At 47.4% G+C, this 25,281-nt stretch overlaps 1 long non-coding RNA gene across 2 annotated transcripts in view; it reads left to right on the top strand.

Moving 5' to 3' along the window:
* Positions 1-6,035: 6,035 nt before the first annotated feature.
* The window catches only part of LOC149339626 (uncharacterized), a 125,715-nt gene continuing 106,469 nt past the window's right edge, over positions 6,036-25,281 (top strand). For both annotated transcript variants that reach the window (XR_016283544.1, XR_016283543.1), the window contains exons 1-2: positions 6,036-6,386; positions 12,361-12,531. This is a non-coding gene — a long non-coding RNA (uncharacterized LOC149339626). The remainder of the gene's footprint in view (positions 6,387-12,360; positions 12,532-25,281) is intronic.

The raw sequence follows: 25,281 nt of genomic DNA on the forward strand, positions 1-25,281 counted from the left end.
CAGAATATTTAGAAGCAAGTGCAGGCGAATGATATCCGGGTTGCTTCAGGATGCCAGGTTGCATCAGGAAAGTACGGAATATTTGAGATATAACATGATGATCTTTAAGGCTCGTAAAATCTACCCCGAAAAAGTAGTTAACAGGGTGCTCTATGATTTCAGGAGTTTCCTCCCACTATTCCTGGATATATTGAAATGCACACGCGTCGTAGTGAAAAATAAAAAAATAATTAAAACCGATCACTTTTGTGCGCATCGGTTAGGCTTGACTGCCTGAGAGGACTGAAAAATAATAAGCCCCGTCTGTGTTCTTCACAAAAAGTATAAGTAAATACTCTTGTTTGGGCGAACTGGTTCATCTTTGAACGGGTAAGTACTTGCTCGAAGAAGACGGGATACAACAAAAGAACACATACGACATGTACAGAGCGCAACTTCCAACTAGTTTGTTTTCGTAGAAAATAAACTACGAAAACCAACTAGTTGGAAGCTGCGCTCTGTACATGTCGTGTGTGTTCCTTTGCTGTGTCCCGTCTTCTTCGAGCAAGTACGTACCCGTTCATAAAAGTATGGCGGGACTGTAAAAAGAATTGAAAAATAATATGTCCTGGCCCGTGCCAACGCAGGTAGAAAGCCAGGTTATCACAAACACAACCACAAGGCAAGCAAGTTGTATCGCGAAGCTCCTGCGTTCTAGGCTCAACGTTTTCCCGAACAATTGAACAAAGCTTCTGCTTCCGACGTGGCACGAATAACGTAACAGCTCCTATAACCAGCCGTTGAAGTCGTCGCCCAGCTGCACAACAGCGGCATAACTTCAGTCCTCACGGACCAGTTTGCGTGGACCCATGCCGATTTCCCTGGAAACAAACAAAATATAAGCAACTCGCCAGGCCAGCTCACGGCAACTGGTCATCATCAAAGTCATCATCAAAAAGGAACTCTCACAAATTGCCGGCTGCCGCCGCGCGTAGGGCGCCATCAATCAAAACGTAGCGTACGCTTCGCAGTATGTGAACACTAATGCCGCTAAGCAAAGGAAAAAAATGCAATTGCGGTGCGGCAGCAAGCTTCGGAGATCACTGTCATCAGCGGTGCCACCTATTTATCACCGGAGCCAGCCGCTGCCCTGCAGCACCGTCCGGCCTCCCGTGGACGTCTACTGGACGGCCCTACGGCGACGTCGACGACAGGCTGCAGCAGCACGCCGGGAACTCGCTCGGTGGAGATAGGGCGGCTTATCCGGCGCGGATCATCCCCTCCTGTGCAAATCAGACAAGCCGGACGCGAGGGTCTTAGCAGCCAACACACGACCCTACTCTGGTCCCCGCTTTATCCCTTTCGCAAGCACATCTTATCTCACGCCCTCCTGCATCGAGACCACCGTTCTCTGTTCCCCACGTGTTCTCTAATGCGTGGGAGACCTTTGTGAGGGAGCAGCCAGTGAACACGGGATTCATCGTGTCTTGCGGTCTGGCGAATGACACAGGGTGGCGTACGGTTGTGGTGCGTAGATTTACTACTTCGGGTGTAGGCATCCAGTTAGGCCCATAATAAAGTGGAGCTCGCTTTGGCACTCTAGCTCTTCGCTCGCGTTGATTAGAGGAAATAGGGAGGTTAACTTCGTTTATGCGCAAGCCCACGAGTGAAATTTGCATAAGTATTGATCACCCCTCAGTTTCGGCTAGGGAACGCATGAAGTTGACCGCCAAATCGTGGTCCGTGTTATTCTAACTGAATCTCTATACTAATAAATTAACACAAGTTCAGATAAATGGCGGTTCATAAGTAACGATCAGGGCTCAATTTTTTTCAGGGAACGCATGTTCAGAAGAGGTTGATCGCCGATGCGTGTTCCGTATTATTCTAGCCGCGACTGCGTACTAATAAAACAACACAATTAAGTTCATATAAATGCATGTAGTAATAGGTTCACCGGCCTCCGAATAACGTTTCCACTTTGCCACATGCGCAGCATTATAGGCTTCAATAAAATATTTGTTGCTGGGATACAGGCGGCATTTTTGGGAATAAAGCTCTAGCTGTTTTTACTTGTATGCTGCACCAGCTTTGCTACACGCATCGTGTAGTAGGCCTAGCGTATAAAACTGCAGTGTGTGCTACGATTGAACCACCACTGAGAGTATTCGGCCCTCGTAGTAACAAGTTTCGTCTCTTATATCGCATTCCTTCAGAGCCACTCTGTTCGCTTCAACTTTTCCGGGTGATTTCTGTGTGTGAATGCCACTGCGGAAAATAAGCATTTCTCCTTCACGTCATTTGATTACTGTGCATCTAAGTTATGCTGCTGTTTTGAAGCCTACCAATACAACACCTTGCACAGTCGCTTTTCAACATAGTTCACGTGTGGTGCTTACCAAAGCGATTGTAGGGCTCAGTGAACGTTGGAAATGCATGTCGAAAATCGAACTGCGTTCTGACCAGCTTGGTGCAAAACATACAAGCTGTGTTTACACCTGTCTACCTGCCACATTCGTCTTTACCATCGACACTGTGGCCTCCGTGATTCCTGAAAAAGACGGATGTTAAGGGTGCTACTGTTCATCATTCACGTGATTTTGCAGGGCAACGCAAACTGCTCTATCCTATTGGCCATTGTCTTCCTTTCTGCGCCACATCAGAGCATTATTGAGAGCAAATAAGCCGGTCAGTATTCTTCAGTATGGTTAAATGCTGTCGCTATGTTCACATCCCGAATTACAACCGTTAACTTAAATTCTTCCGCGACATCATCACACACAACAAATTTTTCCGTGAATGTCAGGTCGATGCTGACAACTGACGCCCAAATTACAATTTAATTTTCTTGCAGTATGGCCAGGAAAAATTCATGGAAACAGCTTAGTATGCGTTACCATAGTCTACACAGAGCTGGTTCTTACGTAATCAGAACTCTATTAGGTAAGACTAAACATGTCCATTTCTTTCCACACAATGCCTGTACAAAGAAGCAAATAAGGACCATACTCTTAGTTTTTATCACAGTGTGAACAACGCAGCTAAACACAAAAATCTTACGCAATGCAGCATGAAACACAGCACTTCTTTCGCTCCCAGCGTCGTCATGACATTCATTACTGCTTGCTCGCTCTTTCTTATAAGGTTATAAGAAACAAATGCGCTCGCATTATTTCTCGTCGAAACTACAAATGAGCACACATCACTACATCTCCAGGCACGCCTAGTGTGTAACAAGCACCCCAAGAAATGGTTCTTGTCATTACCCTCGAAATGCAGCGCATATTTTGTCGAAAATAAAGCGAGTCCTAACTGCACCCTTTCGCAACACAGGGGCCCTATACTGCGGCCTGCCCAGCGTTGACAGGCGACCAGGTTGTCACGCATCTTGCCGTGTGAATCAATCAACGGCGTTGTTCATCTCCGCGGGGCTGATCGTTAACCCAGATCCTGTGTCGTGCCTACGTCACGCTAAGGGGTTTGTTTTCATTGTTTGCTGCGCTAATGAGAGTGGACGGCAGATTTATGGCCATCCGTTTGGAAGAGACAGAACTATATGGCATGCGCTATATATAGTGCCCTGTCGTTATTGCCACGCAACGGATATCGGCCGTGGGAAGGACGATTTGCTGTACCACCCGAGAAAAAGAATAAATGAAAGGTTGGGGCCAGTAAATTGCGGGAAGGAGCGGAGCTTCCGAGCTAAGCGAACCCTGAAAGAAAACCTTGTTCGTAGTCGTCGAAGGACATAGTTCCTTTCGATCTATTTGTTCCTTTGTTTTCTTTTCAAGGGGAGGGTATTATTATAATTTTTGGCACCCTTTTTTTTCGTGTACAACAATGTCTGCTTTTTCGGTCTCCAATACAGCTGCAACGTGCGCTATATGTGGACGAATTAAACTCGGTCGAATGCACGCAAACCTGTCAGTATTCATGATTTCAACAAGCATTCATTCCATTAGAACATTCAATTAATTTTTTGTTCCATTTATCCTCTGCTAAACAGTTATATCTTCACGTCGTTACGTGAACGATGGATGCCGTATGAAGGTCATGTGTATCCACCGCCGAATAATAGAATCCTCGCTTCCTCTCTCTTGCACGTTCCCTCCGAATTCGCACCTTCATTTCAGCAAGCAAGCCGTGTGCCGCGGGCACCCTACCTGCTGCCTGCTACCACCTTCGTCACCTTCACAGCACCACGTTCACACCCCTTTCTCTCTGCAACAGAGAGCAAAAAATAGTGCAGATAATTCGGCCATTTACTGTCGATATAGAGTGCTCTTAGTGGCCAGGTACAACACAAAACACAAAAGGAGGATGTGGCTAAGTATGGTCACACTGCTCGTCAACCTTCAAAGAAGCAGTGCTCTAAGTAACACCACTACGAACGTGAACTGAATACACGTGAAAACAAAATGAAGACAGCCACTGTTGCAGTTCAAGCGGTAAAGCTCAGCACTGATGCGATAAGTTCCCAACAGCGGAGTCCTGCATTTTCTTCTACTTCCTCTGAGGCTTTCCTTTGCTGCCTTCATTTTAGCGCTGCATCTTCTTACGAAAGAAAAGAAAAAATAGGAAGACAGAAGGAAGTACCTTTAATTTCGCGCTTCACTTACAAAGACGCCTTTCTATACACTTCGCTTTCCAGTGAATGAGTGCCAGATCATTTTTCGTTTTTTCGCACTTGATACATTCCACTGTAAGTACAGAGTAGAAATTAACAAAGAGGCCTGTATCTGGTTTCCCAAGACTGACTGGAGTAGACGGGAAAAAAAAAAAAAAATGGCCGGTCACCTGCGAAATTCTCGCTTTCGGTTCGTCACCCGCTTGCTGGAACGAAATGAAACAAAGACTGTGGACCTCGAGAAAAGCCGAGCAACCAAAGTTCAAACCGAACAAAGTTTGTACGAATAAACGCGTAATTTCTGCTCGGAGGCTAGTTTGTCCAGTTGCCCAGAAAAGGAAGGCCAGTTTTCCAGCGCTTTGCTCCTCTCAGCTAGGGCGGCAAGCAGCGTTTTTTCTTTCATTTCCACATTTTGTCTTTCCCTTCCGCTCTCTTTCTCTCTCTTCTTCTTTTTCTCCTCTTTTTCGCTTATTTCGTCCCAGACGGTGCGTAGGCGCAATCAGGGAAGCGCATCGGGGAGAGCCTCTCGGCGGGTCTGAATACATGCATACCAATATTTCCGGCGACACCGCGGCGCTGAAATAAATTACGCATAAGCGCGCCTACCCTTCGCCGAGCTCGCGCACACGCAGTTCCCCTCTCCCTCCCTACACACCGCTGTCTCTCTCGGAGCTCGATGGTGGCTCGCGAATACCGCCGTCACACCGGCGCGGCCGCCAACGAAATGCCTCGGTTCCACCAAATTTCTTGATAACCTGATGCGGTCGGCTTGCTGTTTACTTGCTTTCCGCTTTCCCTTTATGTATTCGCAGATATGTACGCGTTCTCGCGGCGTATACGGGAAAGGCTGCGTTCTAGTTCCATTCTGCCTTCCCAGTTTTAATACATGGCCGCCGCCGGCACCCCACCCTCCTCACCCTGTCTCTGGCTTCTCGGTCCAGTGGAGACGAGCTCCGCACCAACGGCGGCCAAGTTCAAGACGAAACAAAAACCTGCTAAGCTACGTAGGGTTACACACGCACGCACGGCGGTCCAAGATAAGAAAACTCAACAGCTTATGACTCTCTTTTACAATTGTTGTTATGAATTCATCCCTCCCACTTTTTGTTTTTTTTCGTTTTCTTCTTTTGCCTAGTTGCTCTAGCGCGGGCCACCTCACTCGATGCGTGCATGCTCCTTCCACGGTTTCTGCAAGTAATTCACGTCCGGTGTGTGGTGGCCGCCACGTTTCCCACATTCTTTGTGTGTTTTTCTTTTTTTCTTTCGGAGTCTACGTCTTCATCTTTCGCCCCTCTTTTCCTGCCCCCCCCCCCCCCCCCCCTTGCCGTTTTTTCTCTTCCCCGTCTGTGCGTTTTGCTAAATACCGGTCCCCCTCTTGCCACCCCCTTCAAAAAGAACAAATATTTATTTCCTCCCCGACCGAGCGCAGCGCAGCACGGCCGCCGACGACGCGCGCACTGCGCTCTCCTTCGCGTCGCCGTCGCAGTCGCCGAACCGCGCCATACGCCTTTAGTACTTCACTCGGAGGGGGCATGCTCGCGGGGAGTTGACGTGAAGCTAACGTCGTCGGCACGCTGCCGTCGCCGCCACGACCACTGCGGCTCGTGTAGCCCCAAACCCGCAAATGGAACCGTGCTGCTGCTGCTGCTGCTGCTGCTGCTCCCGTCTCCTTGACTTCACTGCCGGGGAGAGGTCATTGTTACAGCCAAAGGCTGTCGCTGTCCGGAGAAGGCAACGAGGCCTACGACATCGCCCCGCAAGAATGTTGTCCCGCTATGAGGTCAGTTACTTTTCATTCCTCTTTGAAGATTTTTCTTTCCTCTCTCCCTCTCTTCTATTTCTTTGCTTTTTTTTCTTTTTCCCCTTCGAGCGCGTGTTTCGAAGTTGGCGTCAATTTACGCCGAGGTCGCTGCTGCCGCGCGGTGGTTTTCATTCTTGGAGTGGTTGGCGTGTGCCGCGCGCTATCTCCTTGGTGTGTAGCGTCGCTTTGCCAGCGGGCAGGAAGGGAGGAGGTGGGAGTCGTCTGATCGGAATGCAGGAGTCGTCAAGCACGTCGAAACGACTTACGGTCCTTAGGCGCTTGATGTTAGCGCGAGGTAAAGTGCCAGACAACCGGAGTTTCTATGCTATGATAGCGCTCAGGCATCTCTTTGTGCTAAAGGACGTATTGTGAAGCGTCGCTTTATCTCCAGCTCAAGTCTGGGGTGATATTGAAAGGGTGCAGCAAGAAAGCGAGAGGTGAAGTAAACGACTGTTCGTCTCTATGTCTGGAGTGTTCCGCACAGGGGCTGTATTCTGCATCACTTCTTGCAAATGCAAATATTTTATGGGGAAGGAGAGATGCCATTGTCGGTAGACGCCTCAACCACAATCGAGGATGTAGGAGGCCACAATCTATTCTGTTTTTTTTTTGTTCTTTTCTTACGGATCAGCCCCGCCTCTGACACCGGAGCCACTAATGGACATTGTTTGCTAGCTATCAGCCGTATCGTCATAGGAAACGGCTACCCTGAGAAGTAAAGTAAACAGAGCAAAACAATTTCCGCGGAGGTAGGAAAGGTAAATGTTTTCAGTTATCGGCTCAAGGTCTCCAGTTCCAAGCTATAGAGATCTTAACACTGAGAGCGATCTGGGCCTCCGTAAAAGAAAGCCGCGGCTGTCATTGTAACTTTATGTACGCAATCCAGCTGCCTTTTTTCCTTTATGAACTCACTGAATGAGCTTAAGAATGAAGCGCAGATGTCCCTCAAAGGAGGCCCCCCAGCCCCCGGCGACTACCTATTGTTAAGCCGCCGCGGTTAATCCGATTAAGACGTAGTTAATCACCTTTTACTCCCTGCGGTGTAACGCTAGCAGGTCAAAGGGGATTAACCACGTCTTCATAAGAATCGGTCGACGCTATTGGCTGGAGGGCCCTCTTTGATGGGTGCTTGCCGCTTCGTTCTTGAATTGTATCCGACTATAGGAGAACCTCGGGCGCTGAAAACCTAAAGACCGAGGAAAGCACTCGAGATCCTGGCGCACCATAATGAAAGAATATGTTAAAAATGGTCGACCATACTAAACGCGTGACGGCAAAGACATGTATGGTATGGCTCTGAAGTCGACAAAAAGCGATTCCGAGCAAAAGGCACCCATAAAATTAAGGCACTCATGCGCAATATCCCGGTGAAAGTATCAGTTGCAGCTTTCTCTTTTCCAATATAAAAATTATAGGATGTTAAAGAGAATGTGGATAGCACTGCGTGCAGCATGTATGCATTTAGAATGTTGTAGTATGTAGTATCGAAGTCCACTTTGCTGAGCGACAACGGTGCATGCAACAAACACGTGCTTGAAGGATACACACGGTTAATGTACTCTCGCTAATCCCACACAAGGCCTGCAAAAAAAAAAAAAAAAACGAGTGAGAACTAGGTGAAAGTTTCACTCATACCGGGTACAAGACAATGAGCGCATTTGCCACTGTCGCTGCGGTTCCTGCTCTGAAATGTTGCTTTATTGGCTTTCCGCTGCCTCTCTCGAACACCGCTTGTGCACAGGGGAAGGAAATGAGGTTTTTTAAGAGAAATATTCGTAGTATTCCGCTAAGAAATAACTACTAGGTACTGCACAAAGCGTCAACAGATATGAAATAACGGCTAGGCAAACAGGTAACAAGATTTGATGAAGGGCCGAGTAGAAAAAAATACGAACGACCAAAAGGGAGGCACTCGCCAAAGGCTAACAAGATTTGGCAAAGGAGCTGATATACAATGGCAGAAAGAAGGGGACATGGAATTGCAAGGCAGGGGGAAACGACGACAATTTAAGCTGAGGAACCGAACAAGCAAAACATGGATAAATTCTTCGGTACAGAGGCGTCGTCAGCGTCACGAAGTAGACCGCTTACTGCAACCACGGACGAAGCTAGAAGTGTGCATCGGGCCCCACGAGACCCGGCATGCACGAACGAGAGAGCGAGATGCTTGCAGCATACGAGCAAGCACAGCGCCAGATGGACGGCCGTCCGTCTAAAAGGGCCTCGGCTACCTCCCTGCCGCTCGGACACCGAAGGAGAACGAGAGGGGGCAGAGGCAGCCCCCCCCCCCCCCCCCACCCCCTTTCCTCCTATTTCTTCCGTGCTGTTCTGCCGCCCTCCCGCATTCCCTCTCCTGCCCACCATCAGAATGCAGCGCACGTCCAGTGGCCGGCCGTGCTGCTGCGGGGAGGGAGCGTACGAAGAGGGGAGGGAGGCGTAGGAATCCTTCCGCAGGTGACCCTGGTGCACTGCCGCTCCGGCCCGTGTCGGGCGGGCCCGCTGCTTCTTCTCTCTCTGCCCGCAGCACGCTCTTCCATGTTCGGCCCAGCGTCCACGCTGTTTCTCTTTTCGGCGGCCCTGCACGACAACGACGACAAGCATCAGTGGCGACGCGTAATGTTGAGGGGCAAGATGGATTGGGATGGATTGGTCCTCTGAACAAGGCGCAGGGCTCGACGCGGCTCCTTCGCTGCCGCCGCCGCGTTCCTTTTTTACGGGGTCGCCGCTATGCTAGACAGCGCAAGTGGAAAGGAAAATGAGTGAGCTTTCGAAAAGTTATTTATGCGCAGCTTATCGTCGGTCTTCGGTGTTTTTTGTTTTTGTTTTGAGTAACGAACAGCCCAGTGTGAAGGCGGTTACCGTGAGGTTTATGCAAACGACAGATTGTTGAGGGGTGCTGGATGGGATGTGGCAAGTGAGTGGGAGTTGTGGGTTAGGGGAGAGGACAGCAGGAAGGGTAAGGGTGAATGGTGTTGTGATGTTCCTGTTGAGGTGAAGCCTGCAGGTGAGAGAGGACACCTCATCAGAGGCAAGGGGGAGGGGTCAATGGGTCAATAGAGAACACACCTGTCTGTAAAAGTTATTGAGTGTTAATGTAGGTTATATTACGCGACCGATACGAACAGGTTATCTCACGAGCTGCTTTATTGAGGGCTTCGAGCGCTAGATGCAAGTTCGACTGCGCGAAGAGGCATAGAAATGGTTGTTGTGATAAGCGTGCTCAGGTGTGTCTATACAGTGGGGGTTCACGGTTGTATATCTGAAGGGACACTTCCCCTTGCCCGCCCCCCCCCCCCCCCCTCCCCTCTGCCCACACCATGTTTTGTTTTCCTTTAGAATGGAAAGCACCTGTAAAGCAGTTGGTAATGGCGCGCTTACCGCAGCCTGTTTAAGCTTCCAGATTACTCTCATGTGCCACATATCCCTCGTGAGAGCTACCGTTTGCAGGAGCGATGCACTATTGTTAGACTTGCTTCATTCTGCGGAGTGTCACTGCGTGTCTAGTACAGCGCGCAATATAGTAGGATGGCTCAATTAACGAAGCCAGTGCAGTCACTTGACTTCAAAACAGTCATATTTGATTGGGAGGTTTCAATATTTGACATTTATGTTCACAAACAGCATTTCATTCCAGTACAGGTCTGCTTAATGGCTGCCTTTGTTTTGTCCGCCAGGAAATGTGAAACCTAAACAAACTGCCAGGCGAAATTTGATGTGAACGCATTGCGCATCGCATATGGGGGAGTCGTGTTGCCGGTTTTGACCGGGCTTACTTTATCTATAAACGCTGCGCTTGTTTTTTGTTTTTTTTTTTGTAATTTAAGGGTCCTACTCATTTTGTTGGAGAATTTTAGTTCCCGAGTGTTACTAAGGAACTTCTGATTTAATGAGTCTGGCTGTTGGCCAAACACGCTTATAAATCACGTAAACAAAAAGTCTGGCTTTTAACCATAAAAATTTAATACGCCATTCCGCATAGTATGAGGAAGCATAGTCACTTTTAGGTGGAAAAATCTTCTACGAACAAGATTTTGTGAGAATAAACATTCATGCAAACTGCACTGGCATAAACGGCGAAAATGAAAATATATATCCACGGGTACCGAACGATATCCGAAATCTTCTGAATTTAAGAAAACTGAAGCGCGAATTTGTGCATTACTTCATCACTGTAGACGCTTGACGCTGGCTGTGCGGGTAAATGGCATTAGGATCATAAATATACCAAAGCTTGTAGAGGCAATAACAATGCTAAATAGAGCAGTGCCATCGACCTTCCTTACGGAAAGGACAGTGAACGGCAAAACAAGCGTCGTTACCAGTTAACGTTCCTGGCACGTAGTCCATTAGAGAGACACAGCGAGAAGTAGTTTAGGCGAGCCGAACAGGTTACATTTCCTGGCCGCGTGGTCAAGGCGAAACCAAAGAAACACGACCGTTAAACGTTAGCGCGGGCGCATCTCCTGCCAGAGTAACAAAAACACGCCGAGTAGACGTCAGTGGCGGATTTAGAAGACGAGTAAAAAAAAGCAATAAAAGCTAGCGGGAACTCTTAACACTGCCTCAAGCAAGATGATGGCTTTTAAGACTTCCTTGTTGGCGTCCAGACATGGTTTTCCCTCGTATACCTTTTGTCGTGTCTTTCTATGCTCGTAAGAGAACGAAACTGTCGAGCGTAATTGGATAGTAGTGATTAGGACACGCCGCAAATAAGCGCCCGCTGGCCTTGCAGCTCCTGGTTTGAGAGGAGTGTTGTACAGCGTGTGAGCCTGGCCCACAATGCCGGCTGTGGCTTCGTTGGTGGCATGCCATGGCCAAGCAAACGAGAACCTTCTCTTGGCAGGTGTAGTTTGAACAAGGACTTATTGTTGATCCCTGCAGCTTGTATCTAAGCGTTGAAATGCATATTAACGGGCAAGGTATTATTGGACTCCTTAGTTTTTTTTTGTGTGTGTGTACGCGGAAATGTACGCGCTCTTCTGCGAGACGATACCTTTAACGCCGCTAGCCTCTTCTAGTGTGTAATTTCGGCGTAATGATGTAGGGTTTTATTATTTCTGAGCACTTCACCTACCTTACAGCCTCGGCACATATTGCCTTAGCAGTTTGCTTGGCTTGGGACATCTGGAGTGCAAAAAGAATTGTTGACACTGGTATGTTATTAATGAGCACCATTTATACTTTTCAGCTGCGTTAAAAAGAACTATATGCGAAACAAATTACGATTCTCGAAAAATGATGTTCTGTACGAATGTGCAGTTTTGATTTTGGTGAGAGCGAGACCGGTTGTGCATCTGGCAGCAGCCGGACAAGAAACTAAGCACGGTGGTTTAATGCCCAAGGACCATTCCAAGGATCCCAGTAATTGTTTCGGGTGGTGTGAGAACTGGCGGCATTACGTGTAGGAAGGGCTCTTTCTCTTTCGCAACGACTGATAGGGGTTTAGTTCCACAGCAAAGTCAAGCGCAGCATCCCGTGACGACTGCGTGCACTCTTTGTAGTTTATATTCACATCTTTACTTGATATCGTTGTATACTTTCCAGCACTTTTCGTGTCTGTGCCACGATCAGCCCATATCATGGCAAGTTGGCGCTTTCGCGCTTTCTTCAGAGGCGCTCTTCCCTCCACAACGAGAAGCCTTCCTTATCGAAGTATACTTTTCTTCTTTTGTGCCGCTAAAAAGTCCGAGGACGTGACGCCTCTCAGGATCTGCGAGCGACAAGCATCCCCCCACCCCTCCCTCCTTCCCCCACGGACCACTTATTCACGACCAAGGCGCTTCAAACAGTTTTCTCCGGCTTTTTTATGCGTTCATTGCGGCGTAAAGCGCCGCCGAATGCAGTCGTGGCGGTGGCGCCCTGAAAGGGAGTCCCCAGTTCCCCCTTCTCTTTCTCCCAGAGCGCGCGCATCGCTTATTCTTTCTCTCTCCTTCTTCTCCTCTCTTGCCCAAAGTTGCCGGGTCCCCCTCGCCTTCAGCAGAGCCCCCCTTCTTCCTCCCCGCCCTCTGGCGACGCGGGCTACGCTGGTCCACCCCGGATTCTGCGTGAAACGGGGAGGCGATGGTGGCGCCGCAGCGCCGAGCACGGCCCGCTCTCCGACGCGCAAGATGGCTGCGCTCCCGAGGTAAGGCTGCGACGGTCACGTCGCTTTTCTTTCTACCGCCGCTACTCTGCTCTTCGCGCTGGTTCCCGTTCGCGTCTCGAAACAAGACCGCTCGTCTTCCCCGCGGACCACGGTAGCGGGCTCGGGTTCCTATCCGCACGGCAGAACCCTCCGTTAGGCCCGGAAGTCCGACGCCGCTGCTGGATATCGCGGGGGCTGCGCACTGTGTATACAGAAGAGAGGCACCGACGACGACGTCGTCTCTAGCGGCGTGTGTGGATCCTGCCTCGCTGCTTCAGCGTTGGCCTGTCGCGGGGTGGCCCCGAACCCTCTAGGCTCCTGCGGCGGCCCGCTGCTACAACGTTTCCGCAATCGGAGCGTTCCAGACCGCGAGCATTAAGCCTACGCGCTGCCGGCGTCTGCTACAAAATGTTTCTTTCCCTCGGCTCTTCTCGTTTCCCCACACACCCCCCGTCGCTGACTCTCTCACTCTCTCCCTCTCCCACGGTTATAAGCCAGTTCCGCGGATATAAACACTGACAAGGCAGGGCTCTAAGCGGCCCTTACGAAACGCTCAATGAGTCGAATCCTGATTGTGTCCGGCCACATATTTCGGGCCCGCCAGGATGCGACGAGGTCGGCCGTCGGCATCACCCCGGCGTGGAGCTGACACTAACCGCTCAATTGTCAGGGGACGAGTGATGATGGCCTCGATCGCCATTTTTTATTGTTGGGGTAGTACGTCGTTGTCGTCGTTGCGCAGCGACAGTTTGAAAGCAATCGCCATTTTGATGTCAGTCTGAGCGCATCGCTTGCTTTTTTATTCGCGCAGTGAGTGTAATGTTGCTGCCGCGCAATGACTGTATGGCGCACGATACTTTTACATGTGCTACTTTTCTGCCGCTTTTAGTTGGCGCGTTAGAGAAACGTTAAACAAGGTGATGTGTCTTCATGTCTGACTTTAAATCAATCAGAAACGCGTTGTAGTGGTGAAGGTGTAAGCTACAATGCTTTTTTGTAAACAAAATGTCAGGTATAGGACATGTCTACCGCAAACGTTGTTTTGCGCACGTCGATATGGAGACCGGACCATTATCCGTTGCGAACGTGTCATAATTTCAGTGATAGTACAGGCAATAAACGCTGTTTACAGTCCAGGTTTGATGTTTTTAAACTTGTCATGGTTAGTCGGAAGATATTGTAACCTAAGGGTTATCCCGCTTCTTATCGCATTTCGTACACAAGGAGTAAACTTTCTGAAATTAGTTTTGGGAATTACGCCAACAATTTTACGTTTCGTAAAAAGCGTTACTGGAATTCATTCTTTTACGTGACCTGACCAGCCGCATTTAATACGGTCAAAGCAGGAGCAGAATTGTTATAAACGACTGGTATTGAATTTCATCGCGCACATTGAATATGGGCAGATTAGCCTCAACTCCCTCTCAGGTTTAGGGTGAGATACCCTCGTTCATGTTTAACCCTTGCAGGTGAAACGTTTTGTCGTGCACGTTCATTGTATGAATAACCCAAAAGCATAAAGCGCTACTTTGCATATAAATAGGGACTCCGTGCTTCTTCCCTTCGTAGCGAGGATTATGCATATGTAATGCGTTCTCCGAGGTTTGCATATTAGTATCTCTTGTTCATTTCCCCTGCATGAATTTCACTAAAGTTTGCAATATGTGGTTGAAGAGGTTATCCACGCGCTTATCATCGTCTGTCTAAGAACATTTGCGTCCCAAAGCAGACAGTTTATTTAAAAAACGCCCCGATTACAAAAAAAGCGCGAATGGGTTTACTGTTATATTCCTAAACTTTTACCGTGGTGCAAAGGTCTTGCGGCACTTTATTGGAGACGTATTTAACTACTTCAGTCGGAGTTAAGTCTACAGGTTTCATTTCTATCGTAAATATCAGTTGCTACACATTTTCTCTCTGCGAATGTATGTGCATGTGCCGATTTATTTTGTAGTTCACAAGAGTAATTCGTGGAAATATTAAAACAGTGTCATTAAGAATATGCCAGACAGCTAGTTTCTGACCATAAAATTTTACAGGAACTGCTTACCCAGCATAGTATCTTCCTTTTTGAGTGCGCTAAATCTTCGTTCGAAACACAGGCCGCATACTTCCACATGATATATTTACCCTTGTTTTTCTCTGCCTGCCTTAACTTTTCTGATGTTTTTATTTGTTGATATCAGGCCCGCTTAACAGTGCAACGTTTAACCTCACCAACATAAGTGTTCCTTTCTCGTTTTGCTTTTCTTTTTTTACAATGTTTTCTTTGCAGAGATTACTTTTCTTGTCAAAGCTGCTTAAAAAGGCAGACTCCAAATTTTTCGTAGTGTGTTTTTCTTAGCAATGACGCGTAAAGAATTGGTAAACATCGATTGCCCTATGTGATTTGTCCGCGTTTTGTAAATAATTAATTGCTGAATATTCTGTGTTGTAGTTTCGGTTTCGGCAGCAAGGTGACGGCTATGGCGTGATAAGGAGGTTTGGGTCATGTGAGGCGTACAAAAACTGAAGAGCCTCATCTGTTCGCTTGCTGGTATTCAGGCACTTGGGACTGGCTACCATAAGAGTTCGAGCGGATTGAAAGGACCAGGCAGCAATGATATGGCAGTTTTTAATTGGTTTATTGATTTATTGGGGTCTTAACGTCCCAAAGCGGAGGGACGCCGTAATGAAAGGCTCCGGAAATTTCGACCACCTGGGGTTCTTTAACGTGCACTGACATCGCACAGTACACGGGCCTCTAGAATTTCGCCTCCGTCGAAATTCAGCCGCCGCGGCCGGGATCGAACCCGCGTCTTTCGGGCCAGCAGCCGAGCGCCGTAACCGCTGAGCCACTGCGGCGGGGCGGCAGTTTTTAATGCGTCACGTGATATCAACCCTACTTGTGACACTATAGTTTCCGTCGGCAGCCGATACCATGACTGCAGAGAAAAAGCCGTAGGCTTGTTTCAGGTTGGGTACATGTTTACTAATTTCTTTCCCATCGTTCCAAAAATAGACAACTATAGAAAATTTTGTTGTCTCAAACAAGCTCGCAAGTGTTTCAACGGCTTAGAAGAGCTAAAGTTGTCATTCATTCATTCATTCATTCATTCATTCATTCATTCATTCATTCATTCATTCATTCATTCATTCATTCATTCATTCATTCATTCATTCATTCATGTTATCCCTAAAAGCCTTCGCAGGGTGGGTATTGCATAAAGAGGTGGGCGCTACATTCTGTTCAAACATGTTAAACACAGCAAACATTCCCTGACTGCTTACCAACTTCTGCCGAGACATTGACAAATTTGTCCGTTTTAGGCCACTGTAAAAATTGTTTTGTTCAACGCTTTTTTCTAAAGATACTTATTTCCCCAGCAGATGCGCCGCTCCATGCCAGACTGACTAAAATTGCAAGGACACTTTGGCAACTAAAGTGTTGAGAGGCGAAAGCCGAGGACACTATGCCGTGACCACTTCCGGTGGATGTGACGTCACACCGTTCCCTTGGCTATATCGATACCCAAATTATACATCTTTCGGGGACCTTAAGTGTCAATTAGGCTAAATTACACATTTTCCCATCTAATTTGACACAAATCCGATGTTTTTCCGACCATTCTGTGACAATTTTCACTATGCTGTGACGACTTTCGGTCGATGTGACGTCACACCATTCCCGTGGCTATATCGACGTCCGCTCTATTTCGACGCAATTTCGAAATTTTTGTCTATAATTAATTAACTGATCTACGGTCATCAAACTTCGCTCCTAGGTTCATTTTTTCCTCCTCTATCTGAAGCAACCATTGGTTTTCTTCTATCTTTTTTAGTTCCCGAGTTGAACGCTTGTGACACGCTTTGTTAACGGACGGACGACAGTATGAGCCATTAAACGCTTTCACCTTAAAAATGAGCGCTGAGGATGCAGAAGTTACGTATCTTGTGTTACAGTATTCCAGCATGCAAGATTGTGGCTTTCATCAACATAAAGTAAAAGGGGTCAGTGCGTCGAAAATAGGACGTTTTTATGACATTGATTACGTTCCTAACGGCCATTTGTTCACTTTGAGATTTCGTTACGAACGACGCGCGCCTTTGCAGTAGAAATTAATACTTTCCGTAGGTCTGTGGTCAGGGAGTTATTTCTTCACTGAAGTGAACTTCGCTGTCCGAACAGCAAATTGGTGCGAATAACTAGAGCTTGCAAGCAGTGGTAATCGCGCAGCTATAGCCTTAGCCTCTGAAACCAGTGTTGTCCCAGTAACCATGCAGCATGCTTGTTTTGCTGTCTCGAATAATTCACAAACTTATTTCGCAGAAAAATTTCCCTCCACTGCACCACTGGGGAAAACCGCTGCGCGGGATACCTTGTCAGTGTAGAGTGTTGTTTTAATGACCGTCCTGTTGCTTTGCTGCTCTACTAATTGCTGCGTTTTTTATACCACCACTGTTTTTGACATTTACAAACTATTTACTGTATCATTGAAAGAGACAGACAAAGAGAGAAAAGAAGCAGTAATGAAAGAAAACAGAAGGAGTCACATCTCATCACAAATTCTGATCAGCGAACGAACAATATTCCTTCGTAATAAATGCAGCTATTAACGACATCTGATACTGCTGTATGCCGGAAGTTTCACTTGCGCAGCATGGAACAGCAGCGCCCACGGGCGAGATCTGCTCAGAGCTCGTTTAGACGAGTCTCATTTGACCAGAACTCCCGTGCAGTTATTCTGCTTGGGTTAATCTAGTGGTGCACACTTACGCCGTTCTACTGAATAGCGTTTTCGTCACAGTTAGCTAGCCATTTGTTTTATCAAGGTTATCGGATTCAATGAGGTGAACTCTTCTCCATACTAGGGGCTATTGGCAGGTAAAGATGTTGTAACGCGCATTGGTTATGGCTCCGAGTGAAGCCATGCTGAAAACGAATAAGTTCGGAGCGGAAAACAAGTAGTGCTGCACGTTGAAAAACAGGCGCCGTTGACGACGTCTTTTGAACGACGTAACTTGATATCGGTGTGTCGCGTATTTTGTGAGCAGTCTCAAGCATAAAAGTGTCCATAGGTGCTCTTCCCCGGGTGCGACGTGCATTGTGTGTATAGTTCCAGACTAACATCGCAGCGTTGCAAGGTGAATAACGCCCTGTTCGTAAACCGCGTCAGCCTTTAACGTCATGTGATTGCGGTACCTTACTCATGTAGGGCATCCTTTCGTTTCTTCCCTTGCTTTAGGAATCTTTCTTTTTACGGACCTTATTATACAGTGATTTTTGGACTAATAGAATAATCGGTCTCATCACGTTTTTCAGCGTACTTTTTTTTTTTTGTAGATAAAGAGGAATTTTCTAACGCGAAAATGAAAGACCACTCAGTCCCAGCAGAGCCAGCAGTGAGCGAGAGGGTTTTTGGTTATACGTGTCCAGCCCACTGGGCACCGTTTTGGCAGCAGCTTCTTTGCGACGCGATACATATGGCCATGTTCGTTCTCTTGATTCTACGGTTTCCTCTCTTATTTCTAGGTTTTCATCTTTTGCACTTATAAGACGGCTGCACTGCATTAGCCGCGTACCTGCTTTTTTGTGCTAAGATACCTGCGTTGGCTTAAGTTAAGCAGCACTTAAGTCCGCCTCTTTGCTTACGACTCTGAACGCGTAACTTTTGTCTGTCTGATTGTTTTGTTGCGCGGACACAGACGCGCATCGCGACAACATTGGCAGGTGGGTGGCCGTTTCCGCTTCTAAGTTTCGAGTTTTAATTGCGCCACAGGTGCTTCGTAGCAGTAGGACTGAGTGAAAGGACAACGACAACGAGGCGACAATAGCGACATTTCCGTCTCCGTTTGTGTTTGTCTATTGCTTGTTTTGTAACTCGCGTGCTTTAGCGCCATCGCCTCACACGCCTTTGCCACGGCGGGAAGACTGCATCACTGCCGGAGCAGTGCATCACGTGACCGGCAGATCCTTATCAGCTCGCAGCCGTGTTTCGTTAATTGTTGCTGCGTGCGGTCTTAATTGGCCGCAGAGCCGTGAGGAGAATTTAATCACCGCCGGCGCGCCGAACCGACTGCTCGACGCCGTCGGCAGACGGGCGCTCGGCGATGCGCGAAAAATGACCCGTAGGTATAGACTGCAAGGGGCAACGCGCTCCTGTTATGCTGCTGTGTGAGCACATGAGCGGCACTGCAAGTGAAAAAAGACAAAAGAAAAAGATAAAGGGGGGGGGGGGGGGGCTGCAAACTGAACTTAGGATGAATGAATTGGGTCGTTCATTTACAAATGAAAATTTCGTGCCCTCACAGCGTCTTTACTATTCTTTACATCGATAAATCGAGACAGAGTCACACTTTAGATAACGAAAAAGAAAAGATACAATGCAGGAAAGGAGAGAAAGAATCAAGAAATTTTGACGTCAGGACTCAGGTTATAGAGCAAATCTTTGCTAATTATTACTGGTTATGACGTGACTGGAGTGTATTACAAATGTACGCCCTGTGTGAAAAGTTTAGAGCCAATAGGTTATCTCCTTGGCAGTTCTTTGGCTATAGGTTTGCTTCGGCAGCGTTCAAAATATCTGGAATCTGAGAGAAACTCTCATCTTCGGCGCTCTGAAGCTAGGACTTCTATGGATTCCACATGAGTTCCATGGGGCAGCTAAGAAAGAAGCTTCTTGCTATCTTTAATTTTCATGAAGACTGTATACATTTCCCACGCCTTGCTCATGGCATCAGCATCGGCACGGGTACACTAATGCTATACTTTTGTTCGCTATCGGAAACTTCCTGCGACTTCACAGATACAAACAGCAGACTTCACAGATCGCAGATCAATACACAGATTGCGAACTGATATTTGAAGCAAGTTAAACCACGCAAAAAGACGACGGACCAAAGATAGAAGGCTATTTCCTGTTGTAGTATTTCCCTAAAGCTCAGCCAAAACGAAACACAAGCCGCGTTTCGAAGGACATATCGTTCAATTCCTTGATCTGTACTTGCGTAAACTCCAGGAATGCGTTGTGCGGTTAGTGGTGCGATTTAAATTTGGAAGATAAAAACGTTTTTTTTTTTTTTTACAATTACATTCTGTAAATGACAGCTTTCGGTAGCGTCTGTTCTTAATTATACGACTGACATAACACTGTGGATTTCTGTTGATTCGTCCTCGTCAAAGCTTTTCAAAATTAATTCAACACATCGAAAGTTGCAGTCGAAGGAGATTTTCAAGATGTGCTGCTATCAAAATATGCACTCAAAATAACATTTGCTCAAGACAACTTAAGCCATTGTTCTACTCTTCAGAGTGGATACTAATAAACAAAAGTAACCATTAGGTAAAGCAGCCAAGTTGACTGCTAGTCTAAGAACCGCACTTCGGGGTACGACTAAACATTTTCGTCCAGCTATTTACGCATCCGGGAGGTAAAGTAAACGGGGGCCACTTACAACAGAAAGTTATTTGTCACTTCAAACCAGTGAACACGAACAGAAAGTTTCTCTTTGCGGTACATATCACAGAACTGGCCAGGAGTGGATTCATGGGAAAGGGCGGTCTCCTCCCCTCCCTCCGCCCCCCCCCCCCCCCCTTCCCCCCGACCACCCCCTCCAAGAGTGACCCATCAATCCGCGCCTGCAACTGGCTGCAGTTTACCTCTCTTGAGGTTTTATTTTTGTTTTGTTCTTCTTTCATTTGTGAAAGGGGAGAGAAACATTTTATTTTCAGACGAATTCCTAATTAAAGTTGCGAGGCATAGTGGAAGCATAGTGGAAGTAAAGCAAATAATATCAATCAGCCTAGTTTACTGCGGCTGAGTGCGCAAGCCATGAGGCTTAGTGGTTTACTTCGTCATCCTATGTATCATAAAAGCATATCGAATTGTATAGACATTTTCTAAAAACAGGGAAGGTCATTTATGAAAAAAAAAAGAACCCATAATTCCGTTCAGTCTGAATTGCGTGCTCTCGAGTCTTAACCCACGCTGTAGGAAAAAAATAAAAATTTATGTTCCGTGCTGTCACCTTGTACAAAGAGACGAATAGAAAACTGACAAGGAGAGAGATTCTGTACATGTGTTTCGGTTAACAGAAACCACTTTGTAAATGTTCAGTACGACAGCCTCACCATCTATACGTTTTTGTTGCGTTGTGTGACTACTCACACTTTTAACTGATTGGTCGGGTCATGTGCAGCGACATCAAGACATCGAGAGAAAAAAAATCCGGAGAATTCAGGAAATTATTCTGCTAATGGCATAGGAACTACTCCCCTTGTTTAACTTTAATATGAAGCTTCCATTTGCCTGCGAAGTTTACTGCGAGTGCATGAGAAATAAATAAGCCTTCCATTGCATTAAAACTCTACTTAAGATCAAAAACGACCCGTCGTCATCATGGTATTGACAAGCAGTAAGTTTTGCCGGCACAAAACGCGGTTATTGAGCTTGGCGATAATCGGCTGCAGACAAACAAATAAGTTTATCGCTGGTGATAACACTCTGGAGGCATACATACAAGTTTATCTTAAGGAGAAACTGAGGGACTTTAAAGCGCTTGAGGCTTGTGAATCTGTTGGCTCGGTACAAATATGGGAATCCGAAGAGAGCTCGGTTTTCTCCATTCATATCTCTACGGGCACGTTGAAATGCACTAAGTAACCCGTTCGTTCCCCGCCCCTCTAAAGAGGGCGGAACCAGCCGGCACCACGTCCGCATTTCAGATGTCAATGTCAGGAGAACTCTTAACTTTGATTGGTCGCACTCTTTGGCGGAGGCAGGACGCTTGCCGTGACGTCATTCTCGGCCGCGAGCGAAGGCGTTTCAAAATATTAGGGCGTGTTGTTTGCTTCAGGTGTTTAGGTGTTTTTAGACACACTTTTGTCCCTTCTCTTGGTCAGCACGCGAGATCTACGCTGGAGGCGGTACCAGTAGCCCAAATATTTTTTGAAAGGCGTGCTCACCTCAGCTGTTCAAAAACCATCTTGAATGCCGTTTAAATTATCAGTCCGCAATCACTGCCCATGACATGTGCATGTAAGCAGCACGCAATATCCTTAAAGCAAAGATTTTCAACAAACAGTTTGCTTGGAATGATCTTGTTTTATTTTGTCAAATGTCACTCTTCTTAAGTGAACTTTTCTGTTTAAAAAATTCTCTGGAATGGCTGTTAAATATCTCATGGCACGCAATTAAAGTCTTACGCATGCAGTAACTATCTTTATTCCGTTTGTGATATTTCATCTTGATGTGACCCCATCGTCTGCATTTTTTTTTAATTTTTGCAATAAATTGTGAGCGGTGCTGCACTCAGTGGTACGTAAGACGATGAATGTAAATATAAAAAGTGTGCCTATATATAAACGGCTCGGTGATCGGTTAGTTCCTGCTTGCATACTCCCCAGCTCTGCTTTAATTGTCCAAGGCGCGCTTCTTATGCCGGGAGTATCTTGTAAAGATATATAGTGCACTTTATTACACAGCAGCACAAGCACTGAGATCTTTTGCGCACCCCCCCCCCCCCCCCCCCCCCCTTCCCCGCGGGATTATCCGACTGTCGGCATTATATGGTACGCCGCCTGTTGAAACGCCGACAGCTTTGAGATAATATGCGCAACGATCTTTACGGCGTGCGACCAACAACGCACGGAAAGTTCGAAGCAGTTTTGGAATCATATAATATGAAGTCACGCGTTGCAAGAGTTTCCGCTGCGATATGTGCTCTGTTGAGTTCTAATGAAGTCAAATTGCAAGCTTTATCGGAAACCGGGTGACGACCTCGGAACAGAAATAATCCAATAACGATGAACTTGGGGTTATCACGGCGGTAACAGCATGAAATCAGAGAAAATGGATCCGCAGCTTTACGAAATTTTTGCTCTTTAGACTCTAACGTACACTAGCAAAGCAACAATTTCCGGCTTGTGGTGACTTCCAGTGCACACAGATCACGGAGGACACTAAATAACATTACCTCACTGCGCAGCTCTCGGCAACGAATCTTTCCGTAATGAATTGTCGGAACTTACAATCAATAAAGTTATAAAAATCTGCCAGCAGGGGTCACGCTTTTGCGAATTTCTGTAAGGAAGGCAGTGAAAGGGGAGGGCGGTTCCATATTAGCGAGGCATTTCGTACGCAATGAAATGAGCGTTACTGTCGCTTTTCCGTGCAAAATTTCTTCCTTGGGAGAAGACGGGGACGCCTCCTCGCCCGTTCTCCGGCCCCTCCTTTGAATACACACTGGGTGAAAGGAATGACATTTTCTCCAGTCATTCCAAGCATCATCGCAGCCACTGCTCTCGGTCAGTGCCGTTTGAATGGAAAGGAGAGGCTCATGTCGGCATTTAAAAGCAGCCACCGCGGCCATTTCAATGCAAGCCGCTGCCTGCGTCCCCGCAACAACACTCGCTGCGCTTAAACGGCGGCATTTATATTACACCGCATTTGTTCGTTCGTGTAATCAATTACCCTTCAGGCGGCTGCATAAATTATATAGAGGAAATGAAATTCCCGCACAGTGAGCTTACAACTGCGGAAGAACGATTACCAAAAAAGCAAGGGGCAGAAAAGGAACGCAAACAAAACAAACACAAAACGAAACAGCGTCGGTCCTGCCTAGCGCTTATTAATCACACTCGGGCTGTCGACTTCCAGAACGCAGTAGAAGAGTGCGCTTCTCGTCGCCGCAATATATCGCGGGACACACGGCTGCCGAAGAGACGAGGCTGCTGCTGTGCTGTGTGGAAAGAGAGGAAGGGCAGCGAGAGAGAGAGAGGGGGGAGGAAGCGGTCGTCTCTCTGCATGCCCAACTAATCGTTCGGCGTCATCTTAAGCCGGCCCCAAGCGCTGCTCGGCTGGGACTGCTGGGACGCGGTACCCAGGAAGACGTAAGAGCATGCTTGTTCAGATCCACGTCCGATGGCGACTGCCGCCGCTGCGTCTTCCCCCTTTCAACGCACCAATGGTCGCCGGCCCATCGATCAAAATTGAGGACGCGCTCGGCCAACCGTGTGTGTGCGCGTTCTTCGTGATGCATGCATTAGTGCGAGTAGTGCGCGGGCGCGCGCCGGAAGCGCGCATTAAACGTGTTTACAGTGGCGGAAACGTCGTGAAGCCTCGCCGCATTACTCCGTCCCTTTTATTTTTAGTATTGTCTTAGCTCTTAATGTCTTTGTAATGATGTCGCTCCGGCGTTCCCTCCTCGGCTGTGACCATAGCAGCGAGTTAGAACTCAGCTGAGGTGCACCCGAGTGCAGTTCTCGTGATATTTTCTCGCTTCCTTCACGGAAGAAGAAGCACTTTCGTGCTCGCCGCGTTGCGCTCAGGGTCAATGACAGCCGCATCCTTGAAAGTTCACGCGCATCGCACGCATCCGTTCATATACATATGCAGAGCCGAAATCACAGCGCGTGCCACGAACCTCCCCATAAAGTATTCTTTCTAGGTAGTAGCGACCGCCTGCAAGGTGGCGCTGCGGGCGTAATCGCGGAGCGCGTGTCACGTGGTTTGTGTCATTACGAGCTTCGACGCCTCCGCAAATGTGAGAATGTTCCTGCTATGAGTGCGTGTAATCTGTCGGGGCGAGCATGCGGAGATAAATGCACGAATGCGCGGGGTTGTGGCCATCGCCTTTGCCCTTACGCATTTATGCAATTTGTGAATTACCAACGCAAGGGAAAATGGGACCGTGGCGCGATGTATCTCAGTGGCCGCGTCAACGAAATAGGCTGAAATGCTGTCGGCTGCTGCGAAAAGTTCTTTTTTTTTTTTGCCAAGATGTGGCACTGTGTCATAGCTGGAGTTTCATTTTGTCGTCGTAATGCTTTCTTTGCCACTACTTCCATATGTGGAGTACAGTACAATTATTTGTTGATTGTTTTGTCTCATGCAGAGCAACCTATAGAGAAGCCGAAAGCCAGGTGAAGTGGGGAGCTTAGAGATCTTGGGATTGGTTGACAGGCTGGCGCGTGACAGGAGAGCGACTTCTGTTCTGCAGCTCTCTTACTCATTTGCTGCAGCTTGGGTTGTTCATGTCTCACCTAAACATCTGTGAAACGGCGTGACACGAAACGATCAGTCAAATTGTATGGTCTTCACCATTTAAACTTGAATTATGCGAAGTTGGCACGCATTCATAATATCTAAAATATTGTCTTGTCGCATTGCAAGCAATTGTATCCTCCTGTCCCCAAGTTAACCAGTCGACGTAAAGGGTCTGGAAACAGTCATATATATTGCTGCCCTAACAGCGCACTGTCAAAACTGAAGTGTTTGCGTTTCTAAAGCATGTATTTTCCGGCCTCTTCTTTGGCCATAGTTGAACAGCTTCCATTGCAGCCTTTCTCTTAGGGACAGGCAATCTGAGTCTACGCGTAGGAAGTATATTCTATCTGTAGATTCCCTCAGTTAAGGCAGAAACGGGTGCTTCGTGTGCGCGTAGGCGTTCGCTGCAGGAAACTGTGCTTTTCTGAAGCATGTTAAAAGATGCTGCATGGCTGTTTCATGACGCATCCGGGCGCGTACAGTCAACCGGAAAAGAGGGGGCCCGCTCTCTGGCCTTCGGGCTGGCTTTTGGAATGTCGCACCTGGCTACCCTCGGCTCAACAATTTTATTTTTGGAAACGTACTATTACTTGAGCGAAAGAAGAATAACAAACGCCTCCTAACTCCTTCTAACAAACTCCTACCTCTTGCAGTTTTTTAATTTAACGCTACAGACCATGGGACCTTCTGACAAGACAGTCGCGTTTCAGCAGCGAGTGAAAAG

Source organism: Amblyomma mixtum, chromosome 6 (genome assembly GCF_055824585.1).
Source record: "Amblyomma mixtum isolate Tamu chromosome 6, ASM5582458v1, whole genome shotgun sequence".
In the NCBI taxonomy this organism is placed as follows: Eukaryota; Metazoa; Arthropoda; class Arachnida; order Ixodida; family Ixodidae; genus Amblyomma; species Amblyomma mixtum.